A 26,340-nucleotide genomic window follows, 5' to 3' on the forward strand; every position below is an offset into this window, starting at 1 on the left:
AAATAATTAAAGGACGCCTAATAAAACGTAATCTAATCATCACCCAATAACTTATAATTGGAACACTCTATTAAACAGAAGTTTTTCTTTTGCATTCCACTTTTAAGAGAGAAAAATCTGTCGAAGAAATCTGATGTCAAGCATGCAATTTTGATAACTTCTTCAAGGAACTTTCTAGAGATTATAAAAATTCTGTATTCTTTTGTAGCTCTATAACTTCTCAAAAGAAATTTCTCCTCAGAATGTTAACTTTTTTAGCTGTATAACATAACATATATATTAATCCTCACCTGAGGCTATTTTTCCATTGATTTTTTTTTTTTTTTTTAGAGATAGTGGAAGGGAGGGGGAGAGATAGAGAAACACTGAATGGTTACTTCCCCCACACACTCCAACCAGGGCCAGGGATCGAGCCTGAAATCTAGGTACATGTTCTTGACAGAAATCAACCCTGGGACCCTTCAGTCTGCAGGCCGATGCTCTATCCACTGAGCCAAACTAGCTAAGGTTAAACTCATATTTTTTTTAGATTCTTTCCCTAGAGTGTTGGCAGTTGAACCTTTAGTTTGTGAGCAAAGCACATTAATTAGCACCACCCATTCTTGAGCAATTTAGTTGGGTAAGGTTTTAAATTCTGCTTTACACATTAGGCCATAAGCACAGGTTAATGTTAGATATGGCTAGAAAAATTAATTCTTTTTTTTTAAAATTTCCATAATTTTATGAATGCTGTTCCCTTAATAGGTCAGAGTAGATCTGACACTCCTCTTATTGTTTGCAGACACACCCCTAACCTTTTGAGATAATAAGGAAAGGGCATCATACTTTTACATACCACACTATCCCTTGGTATTACTTATTATAGGAGTGACTTAGGTAGGCCATGAGTCTAAGATGGTATGTAGGATACTTATTACTAGTCTTTGTGAAATATAGGTCCATATATGCACTTTTAGATTAATCCAAGAACTTGACAAAAAGGAATAGTTACACAGTGTTTCTAACTTTTCCATCAGTGCACTGCAATTTATCATTATGCCACTTGGGGGCACCATTCTACCACTGACATTTTTCATATACAGTGAATTTGTGAATTTTAATTACAAGGTAATTACCACATTACTTTACATTTATATTGATTTTCTGTTTTAGCTATGCAAATAAAAAGGCTCTACAGCCATTACACTTGATTAATTTATGTTTGAAGACAGTTTTCTTTTTGGCATAAATATCTGGCATTTCTGTTTTAGTTATCACAGTAGAGTAAAATTAAACTTAAAATGAGCAGAGAATGGGATAGAGCTTTTTCCTTTATTTTATTCTGCATCATGAAATTTATAAAACAATATTTGGGAATATTTTCTTTCATAATTATAGAAACTCTGGTATAATATGTGTGAGGAAAGGTAGTTCTAATGCTAGTTCATAATTTTATGTTTTTATTAATCTGTCCAAAATTTATTTTAAAAAATTTTTAATTTAATTAATGAAGAACCAAACTTCAATCACTAAGAAGTGATGGGCATTCTGGGTCTTTCAACTGGAGCATATTGAGCCAGTTATGAATTATGGCCACATTTGCTAAGATTCTCAGTTGTAATTAGAAAAAAAAAAAAGAAAAGAACTTCATCCATTTCAAGTTTATTTCTGACACATTGAGAAATTGGTTTTCATATTGTAAGAAATGAACCAAAAAGCTTCCCTTCATGAGTACATTTTCACTATTTATAAAAAAGGACATTATTTCTTCTTAGAGAATTAATACATTGATTATAGTAGTCTGACATTGTCAAACAATTAAAAATTTGTAATAGTTCTTACTGGAATGCATGGATTTTATATTTGAAATAAGCTTTCAGCGACTCAGAATGTGACAGTAATTTCTATTTAATAGCCGATAGCCTTCAGCAAAGCTAGTGTTTGTGTATTGCACCTACTAACACCTATTCATGGATTTTCTGTGTGATTTATGTAATCATTTTAACGTATCCTTACTTTGAGTTTTGAGTTGTAAGCAGACCATCAGTAGATTTAGTGCATCCAACCTTGAGCCCCGTCTGTGTACACTTATTAAAGCTATTATTTCTATATTATGACCAGGAATTCTCTCCAGTGGGTATCTGTGAAGGGAAAATCGAGTGATCGAGTGGGCTGAGTTAACTTAATAAGATTCAATGGTCTATATGGTAGAGGGTTATGAAAGCAATTTGGAGGAAACTGACGATTTCTTTCCATTTTGCTGTTTCAGAAAAGAGTTTTCTTCAGTGTTTCATTATAGTGATAAGGTCTCTTTTCCTGAAAACCTTCAGTCTGTTAAGAGGGATTGTAATATGAAAGAATATTAAAATCTCTCTTAAAATAGCCTGTGTTCTGCAAGATCTTGTGCTTAGGCTCCTCCTAGGTAAACCTGAAAAGTATAAATTTGAACTTGTACTTCACTTTGGGCTTTGCCAGCTCCCTGTCTGGGAGAAGGTCAACCTCTGAGCTTATGGCCATCTCATAACATTTAAGGTTTGGGAGATGAAAGGGAAAAAGAAGAAACTGCAATGGTGTGCACAGGTACTTTGACTTATCTAGATCGTGGTAATGAAATTGATATTCTGGAGTAAATAATTTACATTTTCCTGAGGCTGCTTTGCTGCATATATTAGCATAAAAGAAGCTATGGGCTTTTTATCTGGTTTTTAATATTTACAGATGAGAAATGACTAAAAAAATAAAGTATTTTGGGATGCGTAGGATGCAGGGAAATCCTCAGTTTCATCATGGCTTGGGCAGGGGGCCAATAAAAGCCAGCTTTGAACACTGAATCACCCACAAGCATTTAGAAAGAAGTCAGTAGCATGCAAAAGTCTTTTAAAAAATGCTTTAAAATTATTACTATTGTTTGAAAGAAAACAAAAGTGATTTATTTAAAACAGATGGATTGTTGACAGGAAAGGAGTTTAGACAAATCACTATAATATAGTTATTAGATTTTCAGACTAGCAGTTTAAATTCTTTATTTATCCCACTCTGTTATTCTGATGTATTGTTTGGGTGGATTTGTGAGTAGGGAACCTAATGGTTTTGCTAACACTGAATAATATACCCCCAGGAAATAAGGAATATAATTTGTCATTTAAATGTATGAGATGGGGAATATCTAAGCAATTTTAGTAAGTAATAATTTTAAAAATGTAATTGGGTATGCTGGTCTCTTTGTCATTGCTGACTACCCCACATTTTAAAAACACAAGATTTGTGTAAGCCTATAATTTTAAAGATTATTTTGTCTCATTTATTCAGTAAATAAAACAAAACACTTAAAGGATGAGTGTATAATATGTAAGAACAAAACTTTATGGTTGCAGTATAGTTAAAGTCCACCCTCTCCCCTCCCCCCAAAAAAGACTTTTTTGGTAAGATGTATTATAGCAAAGACTGAGCTAATTTTTTAAAAATATTTTTTTATTGATTTCTGAAAGGAAGGGAGAGGAAGAGATAGAAACATCAATGATAAGAGAGATTCATTGATTGGCTGCCTCCTGCATGCCCCCTACTGGGGGTTGAGCCCGAAACCCAGGCATGTGCCCTTGACCGGAATCAAACCCAGGACCTTTCAGTCTGCAGGCCGATGCTCTATCCACTGAGCCAAACTAGCTAGGGCCTGAGCTAATTTTTGATAGACTGCAGAGGAACATCAATAACCAAACTCAGGATTTGTAATGGTTGATGTCAGAATATTTTGGGGAACTAACTTTAATTTCCTGACCCCAAAGTAAGCATGACACTATGAAGTGTAATCTGTAACGAACCCTTCTTGTTCTTGGTTCTGTTCAAGCAGCCTTCTTGGGAGACTTTTTCCACCAATAGTTTTTGGCGGGTCAAACAGCCCAGCACTCTGCCTGGCACACAGCAGGGGGTTCTGTATCACCATTTACTCCCACAGGATCAGCGAGGGAAGCATCTTCTCTCTCAGTCCTTTCATTCTGAAATGACCTGGTTCCTTTTTTGACATATGCATTGACCCAGGAGTAGGTGTGAGCAGATTTTGGCTAGCTCCCACCTCTATAATGATTTTGAACTGAAAATTTGAATTGTGGCATCATCTGTCTATATCATAAAAGGCCTGTGGTCGTCACGCCATAACGGCGGAACGACCAAACAACCGGTCACCAGGAGGTGCTAGAGCACCTCATGGGCCCTGCTCCCACCTTACCCCCCGGGGTGCCGGCTGCGTCGGCGGAGTGTCGCGGGGCGCTGGCAGCGTTGGTGGAGCATCACGGGGTGCCAGCAGTGTCCGCGGAGCATCGTGGGGCGTGCCGGCAGCGTCCGCGGAGCGTCGTGGTGTGCGCCGGCAGTGTCCGTGGCGCGTGCAAGGTGTTGCGGGGTGGCGGACATGGCCCTGAAGGCAGGCTAGGCCTAGGGGACCCTACACGTGCACGATTTAATCATGGGCTGGGCCTCTAGTCCTATGTAATAAAAGTGTAGTATGCAAATTGTCCCCTCTACCGGGAGTTCGTCTGGGAGTTTGACCAGGGGGCGGGGCTGGCCAGGGGAAGGGAGGGAGGCCCCGCCGGCAGCCGGCAGACGCTAGGGACCCTACCAGTGCACAAATTTCGTGCACTGGACCTCTAGTTTGTATATAACTTGGAATCAGATACACCTATAACTTCAATGTAGAAGAAGCAGGAAGGAGAAAACTCTCACATTAAAATTAGTTCTGGCTCATGTTATTACTCTTGAGCTGATTTTACTGGGGGAAAAAGTTTGGTTGCTATGGCATACATGTCTAAATAGCATACATGTCTAAATAGTAAACTTATGGTGATGTACATGAATTAAAGGTCAACAGGGGAGAAAAGCAACAATCCTTATATTACCATTAATTTCTCAGTTAATTATTTCTAAGCTTCGTTTTAGAACTAGTGATTTATAAACTTATATTTATATGTTAAATAGAAATAGTTGACACAAAAGCGTTCTAAAAAGAGCTTGTGTACTACATTAATTGTCCATTGTATAAATAATTTTATGTAGGATTAAAAATAAACAATGTTATATAGGACCTTCATTGCTTTAAAATACTGTAAAATTGAATGTCTGGTCCATAGTTTATCAAAAAACACAATCACTCATTATTTCTCAGCTGCTTTCATAGCCCCTATTACTGGATACTCCTAAGTATGAATGAACAATTATGAAATCTTTCACATGCTGTAGAACATACTTACTTGTACAGGACTGCTGTTATTTCATCGTTATGTGAAAAACCCACCCAAAGTTTTAGTCATGGAAAAAGCAAACCCTGTGGGGGGATGAGAAGAAATAAACCAAAGAATTTATATACTTCCTAGAGGCCAGGTGCACGAATTTATGCACAGGTGGGGTCCCTCGGCCTGGCTGGTGATCAGGGCCGATTGGGGCTGGCCGGCGGGGGGGGGGGGGGGGGGAGGGGGTGGGGAGCGGGGGAAGGACCGCGGGAGGTTGGCTGGCCACAGGATGTTGGCTGTGGGAGCACACTGAAAACCTGGCCAGCCGGGGGGAGGGACCGCGGGAGGTTGGCCAGCCACCAGATGTTGGCTGTGGGAATGCACTGACCACAAGGGGGCAGCTCCTGCATTGAGCGTCTGTCCCTTGGTGGTCAGTGCGCGTCATAGCTACCGGCCGGTCATCTGGTCATATCGGTCGCTTAGGCTTTTATGTATATAGGTATGCATAGCCCATGGACACAGACAATAGGGTAGTGACTGGGAAGGGGGGGGGAGAGGAAATGGGAGATATTTGTAATTCTATCAACAATAAAAAATATATTAAAAATAATAAAAAATAAAATTATGATATAAAGAAAAAAAGAAAACCCTGGGCGTGAGGGGACTTTTGGGGATAATGGGCATGCTTGTTATCATGATTGTGGAGATGGTCTCATGGGCATATTCATATGTCAAAATTTATCATGTACAATGTATTATTTGCCAATTATATCTTAATAAATGTGTTTAGGAAATGTGTGATATATGAAAACCTCCAAGTTGCTAAACTGGTTGATTTTGCAGTTACTAGTGATAATCATTGTGAAATTTTATAGTTTAAGCTCTATGCTGCTTTTTAAAAAATATATATATATTTTTATTGATTTCAGAGAGAAAGGGAGAGGGACAGAGAAACATCGATGAGAGAGAATCATTGATTGGCTGCCTTCTGCACACCCCATACTGGGGAATGAAGCCCACAACCCGGGCATGTGCTCTTAACCGGAATCGAACCTGGGACCCTTTAGTCCGCAGGCCAACGCTCTATACACTGAGCCAAACCAGTCAGGGCTATGTTGCTTTTTAACCGTTGGATTCAGGCCAATCTTGTTTTTAGTTCAGAGAAAAACTATAGGCTTTGTTTCCTATGACCTTTACCGAGCAAGTGCAGAAAGAAGGTGAAAGTGTAAGTTGATACTCTTGTCCTATGTTCTAGGTTGCCAAATTTCTAAGAGTGGAAAATTGGGGATATTGAAACTTTAATTAGAATGTGTTTGGGTGCCAGTTTTCTCAACTTCTCCCATATGTGATAGGCACTCAGCATTTTAACGAGAGTTTGATTGATGTTCCTAATTTCCTATTAGTTTGGATTTGGAGAAACCCTTAAAAAACCAGGCAGCTCTACCTGCCTTCCCCAGGGGAGATGTGAGGAAGATTTGTGGCCTGACAGCCCTTCCTTCCCTCTCTCCCTTCTCTCCCTGTGTCTTTCATCTCATGGGCCTTGCAGAAATCAGATACTGTGGGTTTCCGGCCAAGATCAGCCCATCCCCTTTTTACAACATTGGGTTTGCTACTTGTTGATCAGCTGCTTTTAATTCCTGTGCTCTTTCCAAGATATTTCAGCACAATGATTATTGAGCTCTAAGGAGTAGTTTCTATTATTTTTGGAATTGTTTTAGAAGTGAAAATTACAAGAAGGATCAATGAGTGATGTGATTTGCAAGGCCGTTTAACATCACTTAGGTAGTGAAGCATTTGGATGTTCAATATGGATGGGGCTTGACACATAGGTAAAGTTGAATTTTAAGTAAGCCTTGCTATCTTTTTCTTTTTAAATCCTCATCCGAGGATATTTTTCATGAATTTTTAGAGAGAGTGGAAGAGAGAGGGAAAGACAGAAAGAAATATCGATGTGAGAGGAACACACATCAGTTCAACACTAGTTTTCAGTTCAGCTGGCAAAGGTTGTCCTCAGCTGATGACAAATGTCCTGGTCTGATGGGTGAAGAGGTCAGGTCTCAGTAGTCCATAACCACACTTGGCAGACACTAGGGTACCCTGTGGGGACCTATACTTTATACAGTTTCAAAAGGCGTTAATATGGCCCCTCATTGAAAAGCACCTGCTGAGAGGCACTAACTACCCAGGCCTCTGCAGCGTGGGGTAATTGTGGGGTGTCCCCTCAGCTGCTGCCTCTGGCTCGTATTATGCTATTAGCTAGGCTCACGCCAGGATTCCTTGGAAACTGTGTGCCCGCCTGAATAATTTATTGCCCAGTGATCAATTATTCATAACTCATTATTACAACGGCAATCAAACCTGAAGGCGGAATCGTTCTGCCACTTAGGAACCTCCAGCAGATCGTCCGGAGACTGCAGTCCCCACTGCCTGTTTGTTTCTCTGAAGGGATTCCAGAGGGAACAGCCCTCCGAAGGAGAGTTGATGAAAGCAGTAAGGAGCGGCCCCCTTGCTGGTCATGCTGCATTGGTTCAGCTCCTCACGCTGTTTCTGTCTTTTTAATTCTGGCCTTGGTTATGCCTAGAAATAAAATTGCCGTTTGAGAGAACTTGGGAGACATTAATGGCACTGTTGGTTTATTGAATCATTCTAAGGAGGTAAACAAGGATACAGAACTTGTCGTTAGGATATCTTTTCAGGGCTAAAATGCAGGTACTTGTAGTACATTTTATTGACATTAGTCATATTACATTTGCTTGTTCCATCAAAGTAGTGTATTTTTTTTCTTCTTTATTGATTAAGGTATTACATATGTGTCCTTATCGTCCCATTGCCCCCCCCCACCCCCCACGCATGCCCTCACCCCCCTGTTGTCTGTGTCCATTGGTTAGGCTTATATGCATGCATACAAGCCCTTTGGTTGATCTCTCCCCCTTACCCCACCCTCCCCTACCTTCCCTCTGAGGTTTGACGGTCTGATCGATGCTTTTATTGGACCATAGCTTTCATAGAAAGAAAAGTCATGTTTTTCACATGTTATATAAAAATGATAAAAGTGCTGTGAAAGTACACCCAAAAGAAGCCTAATTATTTTTTAAATTTAGGAAATATAATAGGAAATTGTTTGGCTTAAGCCAGACTGATTTATTTTATGATCATCATTTAAAAAATATTTATTAGAAATAATTGGAGAGTTTGAAACTCCAGTTACTTTGGGCTGTAAAGCAGAGGTTTGGTTTGTTGTTAAGGTTTGGCTTATCCTTGGACACTGGTATTGAAGAATGGGCAGAAGTCTGTGACGCTTCACATTCTGAGCTGCCATTTCAGTGTTGTGGTACTTTCTATGTGGTCACTTCCAAAAAGTAAGTCAGCACAGATATTGAGCACGAGAGTTCTAAGACCCTGGGGTAAACCTTGCCATATTATCTTTTTTTTATTATTTTAAAACTAGAGGCCCAGTGCACGAAATTCGTCCCCTCAGCCCAGCCTGCACCCTCTCCTGGACTGCTAGCTCCTTATCGCTCACCTGCCTCCCTGCCTGGTCACCCCTAACTGCCCCCGCTGCCAGCCTGATTGCCCCTCACTGCCTCTGCGTGCTGGCCTGGTTGCCCCTAACTGCCCCCCCGCTGCTGGCCAGGTCACCCCCAAATGCCCCCCTCTGCCAGCCTAGTTGCCCCATGCATCCTGCTGTTCAGTCATTTGGTCGTCCCTCACTAACCCCCCTGCTGGCCTGGTTGCCCCACGCAGCCTGCTTGTTCAGTCGTTTGGTCATCCCTCACTATTCCCCTTGCCGGCCTGGTTGTAGGCAGCCATCTTGTGAGGGTTAATTTGCATATTACCTCTTTATTATATAGGATATATTTTTATTGATTTTTTTAGAGAGAGGAAGAAAGATAGAGAAACATAATCAGCTGCCTCCTAGATGCCCCCTACTGGGGATTGAGCTGCAACCCAGGCATGTGCCCTGACCGGAATCAAACAGGCAACCTATCCATGCGCAGGATGACAACCAACTGAGCCCACACTGGCCAGGGCAGCCTTGCCATGTTTTAAAACTCTAGCCTGTAGGTAAAAATCCCAAACTGTTGAGCAAGCATTTTTTAAGTAGAGGTTACAGATATTTTTGTGTTGGTGTTGGTTCTCTAAAAGGAATAAAGGCTAAATGTTTAAGCAAGTTTTTAATTGCCTAAACCCATACTTGGGACAACATATGATGTCCCAGATGACCCACCAAGCAGGAGTTTAAATGTAGATTTAGTTTTACTGTTGTGAAAATAGACGGGTAATTTAAAATATTTTTGAAGATAAATGTAAATATGTCATGAATGGAGTGAAAATTCTGCATGATTTTTTATTTTTTAATATTTTAATATTACACATTTATATGACTTAAAAAATATAAAGAGGTGTACTGTTTAAGTCTCCTCTCATTCTTGTCCCCTTCTTCCCAAAAGATGACCAAGTTTTAAGAGTTTCCTATGGATTCTTCCAGAGTTGCTTTATGTCTATACTAGAGGCCTGATGCATGAAGATTCGTGCAAGAATGGGCCTTCCTTCCCCTGGCTGCCAGCTCTGGCCGGAGCCGCCTTTCTGCCTTCGCTCTGGCCTGGAGCCACCTTTCCACCTTCCCACGCTGCCCAGAAGCCCGGGGCAGCTGGGGCGGTGTGGAATGCCTGCATCATTGCCATGGCCTGGCATCTTGTTTGGGTTAATTTGCATACTCACTCCTGATTGGCTGGTGGGTGTCGCGAAGGTATGGTCAATTTGCATCTTTCTCTTTTATTAGTGTAGATAAGCAACTCTGGAATATAGATTCTTATTTTTGCCCCTTCTGATAAAAACTAGCACATTACATATTTCTGTTTCATTGTTATTTTCATATACAAAAGTATCTTGGAGATCTTTCTGTGTTAGTATAGCGAGATTATCTCCATTCTTGTTTTTAAGCTGCATAGTACATTCTATTGTATGGCCATAGTATAATTTATCCACTTTCCTGTCGATGTGCTTTTGGGTTGTTTTTAATCTTTTGTTATTAAAAATGCTGCAGTGAATAACCCTGAACATCTGTCATTTCACAAACGTCACTATTTCTTGTGTGACTTTTTAAAATAAAGCACGAGATTTCAGAGACATATACTGCTTTTGGAAGTCCCATTCCAGGCGTAGGAGTTTGCTCCTCTTTGCTCTTAGGTGTATTTTTCTGCAAATTTTTGGGGAGCACTAGTTATTGAGGCCTAGTGATGAGATGAGTTTTCACTTTCTGAAATAACTTGGCTGTGAAGGATTAGTGACGACAGTGATCCTTTGCCCCCCTGTTTTCCTAGAGGTGATATAAGAAAACATGTATATCTGGTGACAAAGTATTTATAAGCAAAAACCATGCTGTAAATTTGTCTAGATTGCTTGCAGGCATTTTATATAATGAAACATTTACAGCTGATTTTTGGAATAAGCACTAGAGCACCGAATGCTGCTGCCTTTGAACATGTTAATGGGTGTTCTGTATGAAAAGGAATTCCAACCCTGGCCCGTGTGGCACAGTTGGCTAGAGCATCATCAGCTGCACCAAAGGGTCTCAGGTTCGATCCCCGCATGCTGGAGGCAACTGATAGATGTTTCTCTATCACACCAATGTTTCTCTCTCTCCCATCCCTTCTCTCAAAAATCAATGAAAAACATATCCTCAGGTGAGGAATAAAAAAAAAAAGGTGGGGGGAGTTCCATGATTAAACAAGTTTAGAAAACACTTGTTTCCCACAATTGCATTCCACTATTTTTTATTTTATTATTATTATTATTATTAATATTAATATTAATATTATTATTATTTTGCTGAGGGACTCTTCAGAGCCTTAAATTTACTTGGATAAATTGTAATTCTTCAAGAGCTTTTTTCAAATTTGTCCAGTGACTGATCTCCCCTGTTTTCGAGCCCTTCTTATTAGTACTAGTGTGCCAAGGAGCCCAACTTAGGCAATGCTAACCCTGTTGGACACCCATGGACACCATGTTGAAATTAGTGGTCATAAGCATAGGTGTTATTTAAATTTACAAAAGATTCAGTAAGGGGAATTAGAATGAAAGTCACTATTTAAAAGTCACTGTTATGAACAGCAGATGGTGGTAATGTAACATGTAGATCAACTATTAAGCTGTGGCTGTATTTCCACTGGCAGTATTAATTCAGGGCCCATAATGTCATCTTCATTTAATTAGTCTACCAATATTTCCATATTATTGGTTAAATGAATAAGAGGTAAAAAATAGATCATTACCATACTTTTAATTTCTTCCTTGGTAAAGCACAAGTCAGCTGAGAAATAAATTTGGAAATTTGTTTTTTTAATCTTCACAGACTATTTTAACTGGCATGAAATCGGTTTGGTGTTTCTTATGTATTAGATGCACATTTCCTGGTTTATGTGTATACAAAAATGTGTATGTGCTCTATCTGAAAAGAAAAAGCCATAATTTATCCAAACTTAACTGTCCACTGTCCATGAGAATGGCAGAGTACAGTTTTGTTCAACAAGCATGTAGTTGGTGGCTGCCAAAGAGGAAGCAGCTACAGCCATTGTCTTCCAGGATCTGGCATTTGCGCCGAAAGTAGGATGTGAATGCAAATAGCTCTGTTATGAGGGCCAATAGGGTGAGAGAGATCAGGGTCTCTTAGAGGCTGAGACACATCTGAGCCACTTCCCTTCTTTTAAAGTCTATTAAAAACTTTCTAAAACAGGGCAGCAAAAAAAAAAAAAATGGGCTATATTTAAAATTTAAATTTAACAACAAAAAATTAACACCAAAAACCCACAATGCTCTGTGACTATACTAAAAGGTAATTATAGAATTATTGTAACATTTAATTCCTAGTGTATTGCGGTTGGGTGGCCCGGAAATGGGGACCACATGGAAGGTCTTGTAGAGAGCACCTGTCGGAGCTGTCGGTGTGTCCCCGAGACAGAGGGTCATCTGGCTTGGGCTCTTGTCAGAAGTTCATATTTGAAGCCCTTCCTGAATCTGCAGCCCTGAGCTAACGGCCATTTTGGCCACGTTAGTGATAAGCCCTGATGCAGAAGTGAAACCTGGAGGAGCTGCAGGGAAAGGAGGCTCATCCAGTGAAGGACATCTGGACCCACTGGAAGGACATGGGTTTTGTAACTTAGATTGATGGGTGTCCCCTCCCATGTGAAACCTTCAGAGGCGCAGTGGGGCAGCTTTTGTTCTCTGTCCCTCCCTCTTCCTCACTCCAAGGCTGAACTTACTTTGCCTCTCTTTCCAGATGTAGCAGAAAGCCCAGCCTCGGGCAGGGCTGCCGTCTTAATAAACTGGCCAGGCCATGGCACCTCTGGGGACAGGAGAGCCATGTTGTCTCCCTGTTCCCAGGTGGAAAAGGGGTCACTCTTTTTATGTGAAGATTCACCTTTCAGGTCCTGCAGGAAGAAATAAATGATCCAGTTTGTATCAGCCAAGTGCCTAATGCAGCAGAGTCATTCGGTCATTGACAAGTAGGAAGCAGTATTTACCTTTAACCTACACTGGGAATGTCTTCATTCAGTCTTTGGTCAGTGTATCGAGTCAGGTGCTGGTTTGGCCTGGGATACAACAGCAAAACCAACAAACTGTCTGTTCTCAGGGCGGGGGGAGGCCATTCTGGTGGGGCTGTGGAAAAAGGCAATGACTAAAATTATATAATGTACTAAAGTATGATTAAATGCTATGGAAAGGATAAAACAGGGAAAGAAGGCAGGAAGTGTCTGTCTGATAAATGCTAGTCAATAGTTCATATTGTATTTGGTATGAAAATGATAGTAAATAGTCACTTGGGTGACAAAAACAACTCAGATGAAAGAACTTGGAAGGACTTGTGGAGAAAACCCATTACTAAAGCTCTTGTTTTTCTCAGTAGCACAGGGATACAACATTTCCATTTGCATATATGTCCATGTGTGGGCACTAGAGCAGAGAGACCTAAGTATGGTTATTCAGTTCTTTATCTGGAGAGTTGGGGTTGTTTTACAGGGAAATAAGGGCGAATGTGGGTGGGGAGAAATGGCACCCAGGTTTTCCTTGAGGGCTTTAACTTCATTTCACCGCCTTGAGGTCAGTAGAGATGCTTGTGAAATCCCTGGCTGGTTCTCTCTGGCTCTCTCATTGTGTGCCTTTCTCTGCTGGAGAGATTTCACAGTGCGATGAATAGGTGCCCAGGTGTTGGGATGGGAGGGAGTTCTCGGAAGCAGGTAGCTGCCCCCACCCCAGCCCTTGCAGACAGGGTCTCCCAGGATACCTTAGGAGCGAGGCATTTTCAAAAGGACATTCTGTTTTCCAGGCTTCAGCTTCATTCAGAGCCTGGAAATATCTCAGTCCTTCAGCAGTGACGGGCAGGCACACTCTGTGCTGTTCCCTGGCCCTCAGGAAATTCCTCTACGTGGAGCCGGAAAGCCTCCAGATGCCTTCCTTAGTGGCTCCTCTCGGGGAGCAGATGGGTCTAATATGAGCTGTGTCATCCAGGGCCCCTAGTTTCTGCCTTGAGAGAAGACAACAAAGGGGTCAGAGCAGATGCCCTCCACAGGGGCAGGTACCCCCTCTAGTCTTTGGCCCCCAATTTCAGGGAAAACAGAACCAGCCCTGGATCAGGGCTGTTTAGGCATTGAAGGGGGTCCCCTTTTCAGACTGAGGGCTGAAAGCTGTTGGTACAAGATCTGGATATTGCTTATCATTGTATTTTAAATAAATAAAACCCATTGACTCATCTCTGTCTCTTAAAGTCTTAAAGCCTCAATTACAGTTCCCTTAAATAACTTATACTACAATATAGACAAGGCAGGGAAATCACCTCATCTTTAGATCCTCAGACAGTCTAACCTGGTAGCTCCCTGATCTTCACAGATATGTCTGTCTGGGTGACAGGATTTATCTCTGGTTATAGCTGAGGTAATTGAGGAGAGGTGATTGGTTTAAATCTAAGGTATGCTAGGGGACTGAGGACAAACGTAAGATTTCCTGTATCTTAATTGAAGATCTAACCATTACATTTTGAAAATAAGCTGATGTAATTGATTAAGGATGAAGTATTTAATTTTCTTTTGTCTAAATTTTCTATGAACATAAAATTGGTCAAATTTGATCCTGTAAGTCCCATAAATTGTCTTTTTATATTGCTTTCCATCAATAATAATATTAAAGAACAAAGTATTTCAATAACATGATTTTATTTGATTTTATAGTAGTTCTATGAGGATGCTTCAAATAAAAAAGCATTATAAAAATTCCAGGTAGCTACAAGGCATTATGATCTCTAGTTTAGGATAACCTTTAATTACCACTGCAAATGCATTTTCAGATTATTTTAAGGAGAAGTATTATTTTTCTTGGTCTCATGAAAATATATTTAGCTCATTGAAACTACTAAGAATTGCTTCAATTTTATTTCAACATACTTTTTCTGGAGCTGGAGATTCAAATATAATAGGAGGAGATTTAGTTATTTTTACATACATTTTTGAAGAGTTAGGGTAAAACTGTGAAGACTTAATAGCCATATTTGCCTGACATAGTTAGAATTTTAGAAGTGTAACCCACAAGAAATCAAACCTGATTTTGAAATGCGATAAAAATCCCATCAGAGAGTCTCATCATTCACTGAAGCTCTGTCCGTGTGCTCCAGCTCTTCCTGGTAGTCCTTTCAGGAACGGAACCAAAGTGAGGTCCACCCGCACCATGTGAGGGGGTGGGGGGTGTTTAATAGCATTTGTATCGAAGTGTGCACACGGTTGATTTCCATTTGGCCTTTCTACTGACTCTAGAAAGTTAATTTTTAAGTGGCCCCACTGGTGGTAGCATTGCTCTGAGCACCTGATTTGCACCAGGAGATGAAGATGTTTCAGTTCTTATAAATGCTCCTGTGGCCTCTTGACTTCCTCATCTGTAGCCATGGCCCCGCACCCATTCCCTGTCAAGAGCATTCATGGCAATGACAGGCATATAGGGGATTGACAGATTTGAGCCCTGCCTCACTTCAACCCATGTATAAAAAGCAAAGTTGATCCAGTGACCAAGAATGAAGTTGGTTAGTTTAGCAATAGCTATGTTTGAATAACACAGGCTGGACTGACTACTTCATTTGTGAGATCCTAGTACCAAATGAAAATGAATTTCAAAGCAGTGACAGCAGAGCATTAAACCACATGTAGGGCCCTTCTAATCACTGGGCCCTGTGTGACTGCACAGGTCCATGTCCATGAGCCAGCCCTGAACACAGATAGCATGCGGATTGTGGCAGGTGTGTAGGGGGTGGCAACTAGAGTCTCCCCCAAAATGACAGACCTCTGGCATAGTTCAGTAGCAGTCAAAGTAGTTGAACTGTTTTGGTTCTGAAGGTTTAAAAATAATTAGCAAGGGTGAAGCCATTTTGTTTGAACAGATCTCTATAACCTCACGTGAAAACTTAGACATAAAGGTCTTGAATGCCACGCTTAATGAGAGAAAATATGCTCTGTTTTGTCACTGTTCACTGGCTTTCATTGCTTTTCTCACTGAGGCAATTTATCTAGTCTTCCGCTGATTCACTGAGTTGAAGTTTATCTGGTAAATGTTCTCTGGGTGAAGGATGATATGTTTAAGCGTAGGTGTTGTTTCACATTTGCTCCATTTACTTTCCTAATTTTCCGTTACCTGAGAGCAGGCTATCCTAAAGCCTATACCTCAAGCTTTGATATTTCAGCCATTATGCAGTGTCATATTTTCTTTTTTTAAAAAATTACTTTATTGGTTAAGGTATCACATATTTGTCCTCATTCCCCCCATTCCCATCCCAAACCCCTCCCACGCATGCCCCCACCCCCCTGTTGTCCGCGATCACTGGTTAGGCTCATATGCAAGCACACAAGTCCTTTGGTTGATCTCTCTCCCTTATCTCCATCCTCCCCTACCTTCCCTCTGAGGTCTGACAGTCTGACCGATGCTGTTCTTGTTCATCAGTCTATGTTGTTCATCATTTCCCCTAGATGAGTGAGCTCATGCGATACTAGAAATACACTTATAAGAACCGAAAACGAGACAAGCAATAATGGTTATGCTGAGAGGCAAATGAATATTTTCAGGGTCCAAAGGAAATCTTCATTTCAGTATCCAGACAATGTCTGAGATTTAGCGAATCAAATGGAAAGTATCCCTTTTTTCTGGTAGTTACCACTCCTGATTCTGAAAACTGGTAAATAGTGTCACATGTGACTGGCTTCTCTGTCCACCACCTATCCAGAGACCTGCAAATTTTTCCTTAAGAATCTCTCCAGTTTACCTTATTCTCCACTGTAACTTTACATCTGTAGCAGCTTCCTGACTGGTGGGCTACTCTACTCTTTCTTCAAGCTCAAGGTTGACCATTTTATAGAATACTATTTTCATAATATAGTAAAGTCCCTCTCTTGCTAAAGATGTTACATACAGCTCTTGAATCCCTCCTAGTCAGAGAAATTTTAAATTAAGCCTCACACTTAAGGCGTTCTATCAACTGGATCTTCCCCATCTATCTGAACTGTGTAAATCATTTTCCCCAACATGACCAATCTACCTCCTCTCCCCTTACCCCTAAGAGAGGGTGCAAAGGCATTTTAGCCTTTAACCTGGAAGGTCCTCTGGTCCCGATTGCAAGGTTGCATAATGTCCTTTGTGGTGACCAGAGAGCTCCAGGGCTGATAGTGAGCTGCCAAGTACCATCTGTTCCTTAGTTACATGGCGATGTACAAATTCACCCGCACCACTGCAGGGCTGGCTTCCTTGAGACCTCTCTCCTCGGCTTGTAGATGGCCACCTGCTCACTGTGTCATTACGTGGCTCTTTCCTCTGTGTGATGCTGCATGTGCCCGGGTGTCCCTTTCTGTCTTCTTACAAGGACAACAGTCATGTTGGATTAGGGCCCCACCCTACCTACTGGCTTCATTTTAACTTAATCACCTTATCTTCAAATTATGGCTCTATTCTGAGGTATTGGGAGTTGGTACTTCAGCATATGAATTGGGGGTGGGAGGGAACACAATTCAGTCTCTAAAAGGGATGATGAAAATGTTCCACAATTAGACAGTGGTAATGATTTCAAACCTCTGGGAGTATACTAAAAACCACTGAATTGCACATGTTAAAAGAGTGAATCTTATGGCATGTGAATTATATTTCAATAAAGCTGTTATGAAGAAAACATAAAAACCAAATTGGTTATGGCTCTTGCCTTCAAACAGCTGACAGAGTAGTCAGGCCCACTGGGAAGTAAATAGGCACTTTCAACGCCTCGCAGGACATGCTAGGATCTAGATGGAGGTGCACGTGGCCCATGTTTATAGAATGGAAAAGACATTGTAGAAGAGAGCATAGGAGTCAAGGTTTACATGAATGTAAATGGGCAGAGAAGGGGTAGAGAGAGGAAGGCATGGAAAATAGTGTGACTGAAGGCTGGCATATAGTGTATGACATAGTCATTATGTCCCTTCTTTGTCTAATCTTCTCTTGGATAATATTATCAATGTTTTAACCACTGGGTAGAGGTTACATTAATAATAAATTGGAAAATGCCTCAGCTTTAAAGTCAGACCCTTGTGCATCCATATATCAATTTCTCCATTTACATCACACAATTATTAAACTATCAGTTTCAGTTTTCTCACATGTAAAGTAGAGAAAATAACAACTTTTTATATGGGTTTAAGTATTCAATGAATGCCACAGGAAACATTTCTAGCACATTTTCGTAAGTTATTGCTCAAAATATATTTCTGTCCCTTTCGTTTCTCTATTCCTTGGGTAACCTGATTTTAAGACTCCTGAAGATCTTAATCATCATTCCTTGGGTAACTTCTATGACATTATTTCCCTTGAAATGAGGCTTCCAGGCCTGAACACAAGGGGTATAATGGAACCAAGTGTATTAATACTAAAACCTTTCAGACCTTTCAAAATCAGCTTGGAGTCTCAGGAGCTCTTTTAACAGTCACATCATATTGTGGTCTCATATTGAATTTGGGGAGGCAACTAGTCTTATCCCCACACACCTTACAGTTTTTATAGATCAGCCATTCTACTCTTAAGCGGGTTTCACTCATTTTAGAGATTTTATTTTCCCAGCTGTAACTATAGAACTCCAGGTTTATCCTTGCAGAATTCAACCTGGGTGGTTTCCAGCTCACATTTCAGCTTCTTCAATCACTTTGACTATGTCTATTCATTATATTGCCTGGCTTTGTATCTTCTACAAACTTGGTGGATCTTCACCCAAGTCACTAATAACATGTTGGCGAAGATAATATTAGGGATGGATTCCAGTGGCATTACAAGAGGGAGCATCTGCAAAGTGGCCTGAGACCCAAGACGCTAGCCTGTTTGGCCCACTTGTTCAACCAGCCATGAATCCAATCCACATGAAGATCGCATCTCCCTATATTAAAAGGCTATCACAAGGCCCTAGCTGGTTTGGCTCAGTGGATAGAGCGTCGGCCTGCAGACTGAAGGGTCGAAGGGTCCCAGGTTCGATTCCGGCCAAGGGCACATGTTCGGGTTGTGGGCTCGATCCCCAGTAGGGAGCATGCAGGAGGCAGCCGATGAATGATTCTCTCTCATCATTGATGTTTTCATCTCTCTGTCCCTCTCCCTTCCTCTCTGAAATCAATAAAGAAATATATATATTTTTTAAAAAGGCTAGCACAAGACTCTTCTCGTCGACATCTGTTAACATGAATTTATCAGACGGGCTGAAATCATGAGATACCACGACTAATTACTTCTCTCTGATCTACCAATCAAATAACCCTCTCACAGAAAGAAATGAGGTTAATTTAGTGAGCCTTATACTCCATAGCCCAGGCGAGCCCCTGCTGGCCTTCGCTTCGTGTTCTAAATGCACACAGCCTTCAACTTTGCCAGAGATTCATGTCAGAATTGCTCTACAATTTCTGAAAGATACTTTTCATGAAAATTGAAACATGTGCTTTGGGGGTTAGGGGGGTAGGCAAGAGGGTACCCTTTTCCCCCCTGATTATTCATATTATCACCCTTGGTGTACAGACTGTGTCTCAGCGTGCAGCTCACTTAGGTCTGACTTTGTGAACGCAGAAGGCAGGATCCCATAGAGATGAGGTTCTCAGGATTCAGAAGTGGGGGTCTCAGTTTTATTACTGGGTATGGTTTCCTACTCTATTGACTCTGTGCCTTTAAGTGAGGGTCTGAGCCTCACTTAAAGGCACAGTTTATTCATTCCAAGAGTTGTCTTATCTCACCTTCCTCATTTCAAGGTGTCTTAGCATGGTGCCTGGTGCCAAATAACTGTTTCTTATATGGCATTTTCTATAGTCATAATTAACCCCAATATTATTATTTTAGTGGTTGGATGTTTTCATGTGATTGGCCTTTGGCTCTCTTTTTAGGATATTCTTTCATTCTTTTAAGGTGCATGCTGCTTTCTTATAGTTTGTAATTATTTGTCTCTGCCATCCCACTGAATTGCAAACCCCTGGAAGGCAGAGGCTGTGTCTCCGACAAGAAGTGTGTCTTGCACAGTTCAGGTGCTCTGAAATTAGAAACTGGGGTAAGGTAAGAGTTAAGAAGCTTTGCCTAAATTAGACATCAAGGCATCTTATCCCTTGGAATCCTATTTCTGAACAAGTTCTATTTAAAATAATCACTGATGTCCTTTTTGAGGAAACCATTACTGCTATGTGATTAAAATGAAAGGCAATTTATGTCCTGAAGGATCAGAGGTTGAAATACCCTCTTATGATAGGCAAGAATTACATCTATGGCATGATCATAAATAACAGCAGCAGCAGCAGTAGTAATACTACATTCCACGAAGTTTGGAATTCAATCTGAAGCTCAAATGTAGCAGCCATTTTTGGCTGCATATGGGCATCTGCTTTTCCCTGCTTCCCGTTTCTATCTATTCCTGCCGGTCTCATTTTTTAATTTTATTATGTAAGTTATGTCAGATCCTCTGTGGAATGGGGCAGAGTATAAATACATGAGAGTCATAAATTGTATAACAAGGCATATTTGAAGGGTCAGTGGCAGCTGCACCTTATCACTACTGGGAACAGAGCAAGAGGACGCCAACACAAACCACAGTTTTTAACACATGGGCCCGAACTGGAAGGGCCATTTTCCTAACGGTGCTTTAAAACGCACTGGAGTTTGGGGGTCCTGTTGGTTGGCTGTGAAATATTCTCAGGAGGGGCCGTGTCAAGTCTCACAGCCTCTCTGGGTGCCAGTGTCCTCATCTGTCAAGTGAGGGGGCTGGACCATCAGTGGTTCGAAGCCTTTGTCGTCAAATAATACCTCACGCTGCCTGGACATGTGCCCTCTCTCTCGGGCTGCTCTTCACACCCACCGTCCTCCAAGCCTCCCGAGAACTCTGGGCCCGCCAACACTCTCAGCGTTGGCGGTCTTCTGGAGCCTACCTGCTGGGACCAGCAGCTTCGGCCATCACCAGTGACCTTGTTAGAGATGGGCACGCTCGGCCCCTCCTAGCCTGTATTGGAGCAGATCCCCCGATGACTCTCAGGCACAGCAAAATCTGAGAAGCGCAACTCTTACGCTCCTGTTTCCTTTCTTGGAGGCTTCTTCAGATATCACTCTTGATGACTCTGACAATTCTTTATCCTTTCATTGTATGAACATGACAACACTCTGATTTATCCTCAAGTAAATCCCGGAGTCTCTAGAAACAACGCTGGTGGAGAGCCGTGCTCTCGGCCTTGTTTGGTGTCCTGGGCTCAGGGTGATGAGCTGAGGAGGGGTCTCCTTGGGGTCTCCTTGGGCAGGTAGGGCGGACTCTGCACAGCCTCCTCTGGGAGGTGCAGCACACACGGAGGTTCTGAAGCGCTTAGTCAGCCAGGTTCCCCATTGCCCTCCTGACTCTGGAAAACGAAGCCTGTGTAATGAGAGACAGGCTAGCCACCGGTCCCCCTGTCTCGAAGCTCTTCTTAGTCGACAGTAACTTTTTGTATGTTACAAATCAATGCCTGAATCCAAAGCTCTCATTCAGGGAAACTAGATCCTTCTTAGTAGTAGATTCTAATTTGAGCTCTGTCGGTAGCTTAAGCCTTGGCTTTCTGATGCATTTTTTTTTTTTTTTTGTATAAGCACTAAGCAGAAATATAAGACCCAGAATCAGTTGCTTAAACCATCTAATGGAAGTATGCTAATATATAAAGCTTTATTTTCCTTCCTTTTTTATCTCAAACATTAAATAAAATGACAATCTGCTTTATGCTATATTTAAATAAAAGAGAGAAATTTAGCACAAGTCCATATATTACAATTACCATGATGATGAATTAAAGACTGAAATTTAGAAATAGAAATTTTTTGCTGTTTTGTTTGTCTGAATGTTAACTGAGGCCAACCAGCATCTACCTGCTACCAATCAGATTAGGGGACTTTATTTCACTGACACCCTAGATTCTTTTTTCATTTTATTTTTGGAGCACCAACCTTCTTCTTGCTTGGATCATAATTTAATTTTACTTTAAACTGGGCTTATCCTTGGTCAGTTTTACGTAGTGAAGGAAATAGAGCTCTAATTAGTTTTTGTTGCTTCTTAAAACTCAATTTGTCTCTGTATCTCGATTTCATGGTGGGCTTTGCATCACATCTGGCTTTCCCATTGAAAGCCACAGTTCTGGTGTTTTTCTGTAATGTTCAAAATGAAACCCTGACAAGAATTCTGTATTAGAGTACTGCATTTTGAATATTAACCTAACACGCATTGTAAATTTGGAGCATATAATAGTCGTAACAAAAGCTAACCCAATTATCTAGGGTGAATTATTCTTTCATATCCTTATTGACATGGTCATGCTCCTTAATTTCCTTGCTGATGTGAAACAGGGTCTTTGTTTTTTTTTTTTTTTTTAATTTCTTTATTGATTAAGGTGTCACATATTTGTCCTCATCCCCCCATTTCCATCCCACACCCCTCCCCTTGGATGCCCCAACCCTCTGTTGAACTTAAGCATTGGTTAGGCTCATATGCATGCACACAAGACCTTTGGTTGATCTCTCCCCCCTCCCCCCACCCTCCCCTATCCTCCCTCTGAGGCCCGATAGTCCGATCGATGCCTCCTTGTTTCTGGTTCTGTTCTTGTTCATCAGTCTATGTTGTTCATCATTTCCCCTAGATGAGCGAAATCATGTGTCACTAGAGATATACTTATAAGAATTGAATGTGCGACGAGCAATAATAGTTATGCTGACAGGCAAATGAATCAGTCTGTAGTGAGTTTCTTTCTGGACCAACAGTTCTTTTGAGACCCAATATCAATGTCCACCAGTTCCCTATGAGTACATGTCGGCACTGACCCCTCAGCTCTGGATGGTGGACAAATGGTGGTAATGCAGGTCCGACTCCCTCTGGTTTGGTCTCGGCCGGACCCAGGGGCACTGATTCACCCGGATCCAGGGGCCCACGGCCTCACCCGGACCCGGGGCCAGGCTCACCCGGATCCAGGGGCCCACGGCCTCACCCGGACCCGGGGCCAGGCTCACCCGGATCCAGGGACCCACGGCCTCACCCGGACCCGGGGCCAGGCTCACCCGGATCCAGGGGCCCACGGCCGAAACAGGGTCTTTGTTTGCTCTCAGCTCAGTACCTTTCAAAGTCTGATAGAATGAATGAATGATTTGTTGCAATAAGTCATATGTTACCAGTTTTTATTTTTGTTTTTAAGGCATATTACTACCCAGTTATTTAATAATTTTGAATCAAATGAGTTTTGCACAATTGAACTTATTAAAAACTGGCCCTTACATACATAAAGTCATACCTGCAGAGTTATAGTACCTAAGACAATCTCAAAATGTAGGCAGTATTTGTCTTCAAACCTCCTGCTGCTGAGCTCGCTGTTTCCTCTCTTCTGTTACTTAGGAGAGGAAACGGCAACTTGTATAATTTGTTATGGTACCAGCAGTGAAACACTGCATGGGATTTGACACCACAACTGAAAATATAATCTAGTCAGGAGCCAAGAATAGCATATTTGCCAAACAGAAATATCTGAAATACTTATACTCTTATTTGTTCTTTGTTTATTATCTTTATTATTAATTATTATTACTTATTTATTCTTTGCTTATTATCTGTATGTAATACTCCTATATGCTGCTAATATGTTTGTGAACTAAATCAGTTTTGAAAAGCTTAGGAAATGGAATTTATCTATAGGTTATAATTAGTTTGCAGTTTCATTATTCAGTATTCAAGACACTTTATTTTGTCTAGCCAACTTCAGGAATATCCTAGCTATCTTCAGGCGTATTGATAAAATAGACCAGAATTTAACATGGAGGACATGTTCTTTATTTTTATCCCTATGGAAGATGGTGGGGTGCCCTACCTGTATCCCCTGGGCTACTAATGTTTCCTATCCATGGGCCCAGCCTCCAACTGCCAGCACCTGCAATTAATTGTGCCTGAGGCCTCTCTCTGGCCACTACGGCCCCCTATGCTCCAGCAGGTTGGTGTAAATATTATATCATCTGTATATTGCATTGTGTGCTTATAACCCGGTTTAATCTCCTTCTATCACAATTTTTAACCCCTTTGCCTTCTTTAATGTCCCTCCCACCCTCTGATAACCACCATACTATTGTCTATGTCAATGAGTTTTTTGTTGTTGTTTTGTTTATTCATTTGTTGCCTTATGTTTTATATCCCACATATGAATGAAATTATATGTTTCCTGTCCTTTTCTATCTGACTTATTTCTCTTAGCATGATACGCTCAAGATCCATCCATTGTTGCAAATGGCAATATTTTATCTTTTCCTATGACTGAGTAGTATTCCATTGTCTACATGTACCACATCTTCTTTATCCAACATCTATCAAAGAACACTTGTGTTGTTTCCATGTCTTGGCTATGAATAATGCTGCAATGAACCTAGGGGTACATATATCTTTATGAATAAATGTTTTCAATTTTTTTTAGAGTAGATACCCTGAAGAGGGATTGCTGGGTCATATGGTAGCTCCATTTTTAAATTTTTTTTGAGGAAACTCTATATTGTTTTCCATAGTTGCTACTAATTTATAGTCCCACCCATAGTGTATAGGGCTCCTTTCCCCCCCCACATCCTCTCCCAACGCTTTTTATTTTTGTCTTGTTGATAATTGGCTTTTCCTTTTTTTTTTTTAATCAATGTGCCACTTTTTGAATACATATCACTCTCTGACATTACATTTTTCATGCCCTTTATATTTTAAAGTTATATGTCATATTAAAGGGGATGAAATAACTTTCAAAAGGATGCTTCCACTCTCATGATATTCCTACCTGTAAATGAGAAATACCGTGGCCTAAAATCCCTTAGAAGAGCTTAAATTTTAAGACTCAAACAAATAAATAAAAATTAACCTAATGAGGTTAATTGGAGGTTCCATTTTCATTACCCCAAAGTGTTAACAGGGATTCATGTTAGCACGTGAATGTACTATGTCATGCAGAACTGCCTTGGTCAGGGCTCCCAGGTGCAGTTAAGAGCAGGTGCCCTCTGCATGGTTCAGGCAGAATACAGATAACGCACAGTGGCAGTGGGAAGGCAGGGGAGCAGGCTGACAGCTCAGTTTCCAGAAACATCAGCCAGAACCACACCACTGAAGTGACCTGCTGCTCCTGCCCCCAGGGCATACTGTTTCTTATGACACCTGTGTTAGTGAATGGGAGGCCCCGTGTCTCCCCTGTTTCTTCACACAACTCGCACCCAAGGCAAAGTCTTGGATGGGTGTAGCTGACTGGTGGAACCCAGGTTAGATACTGGCACCCCAATGCAAGGGAGGTGGGAGAGGTAGATTTTGTTTGTTGTCTGCCTGTTTTTATCTATCTGGGAAAGACAGGACCCACAATCCAGGGGTCTATTACACTTGTAGGGATATTGTCTAAAGATACTGGCAGTCACAAATGACAGGTGTCAGCTATGATAACGTCTTGTGAATATAGCAGCAGGCAAATTGTGTAAACTCTTTGGCCTCTACAGTTAAAAAAAAATGTGTAGAAAAAAGATGGAAATACAGAGAAATACTAATGTTGATTATCTCTATGATAAATTATAGGTAATAGTTTCCATATGTTTTGTTTTCAAAAATTTCTATACAGAAACTGTATTTTGTTGTAAATTAGAAAAAAATGAGATTTTACCATTTGAGAAAGAATTCATTAAAATAATTGCTGCCTTGCTAGATGGATGAAAACTCTATCTTAAAAGTCCTGAGCAGATTTAATTATCTTTCTGTCAAACAGATGAATGCTGAATCAAAACAAAGTCAAATAAGCAAAAAAATTACTCTCTTATTTAAGCTGAGATTAAAATCTGTTTCCTGTGGCATTGCCCTCAGTGGGTACAGTAGCTGCGATCACTTTAGAGACTCATAGCATCTTAAATCAGGAGGGCCTCTGTCATCATTTACCCTAACTTTATAGCATTTGTCTCGATCTGAAGTTTTTAAAAATACAAACACACACTTGTGCATACTTACCTGTTTAGTATCTGCCTTCCCCAGGAGACACAAGGGCAGGGACCATGAATCCTCAGAGCCCGCTCCTCCATAGACACATAGTAGGTACTTAACTATATACTTGCAATGCTTGATTGTTGGTGGTGAAATCACAAGGGAAGGGACTGTGGCTAGTTATCTCTAGACTAACTGGGAAGTCTTCTGGCCTCACCAGCTGACCAGCTCTCACTGAGATGGTTGTGGCTGCATGGAACACCTTTCTGCCACTTTCTGCAGTCCTCACTGGAGATTCTAAAGCTCTTTTAGGCCCACCGGCTCATTTTCCCCTTGAATACTTTTGTCACGCCTGTCCCCTTCTGAACCCCAGAAAATGTGAGGGGCCTGCTATTTTCTTTGGCTGCTTTGGAAAGAGCATAGTTCTTCTGCCCTTAGACTCCCTTCCCCATCTTGGAGTTCTATGCCTTTCCTGCTCTCTGGACCTTGCCTAGAGGTCAGGGACTCTTTTCAAGGGTTCAGCAGTCCCTAACTTTCTTGCTTTCCTTCATCTGGTCCAGAGGGTCTCCATCTCACCTGGGGGCAGGGAAGACACTCACCCATTGATCAGATGTCCGCCATGTCTTTTCTCTTTGGCCTTAGTCTCTCTATTGGAAAATC

The 26,340-nt window shown here is 41.2% G+C and overlaps 1 protein-coding gene across 4 annotated transcripts in view; it reads left to right on the forward strand.

Moving 5' to 3' along the window:
* NEK11 (NIMA related kinase 11) overlaps window positions 1–26,340 on the forward strand; it is a 385,217-nt gene that overhangs the window by 6,990 nt on the left and 351,887 nt on the right. The window lies entirely within an intron of this gene.

The sequence above is a fragment of the Cnephaeus nilssonii genome (assembly GCF_951640355.1).
Source record: "Cnephaeus nilssonii genome assembly, chromosome: 17".
In the NCBI taxonomy this organism is placed as follows: Eukaryota; Metazoa; Chordata; class Mammalia; order Chiroptera; family Vespertilionidae; genus Cnephaeus; species Cnephaeus nilssonii.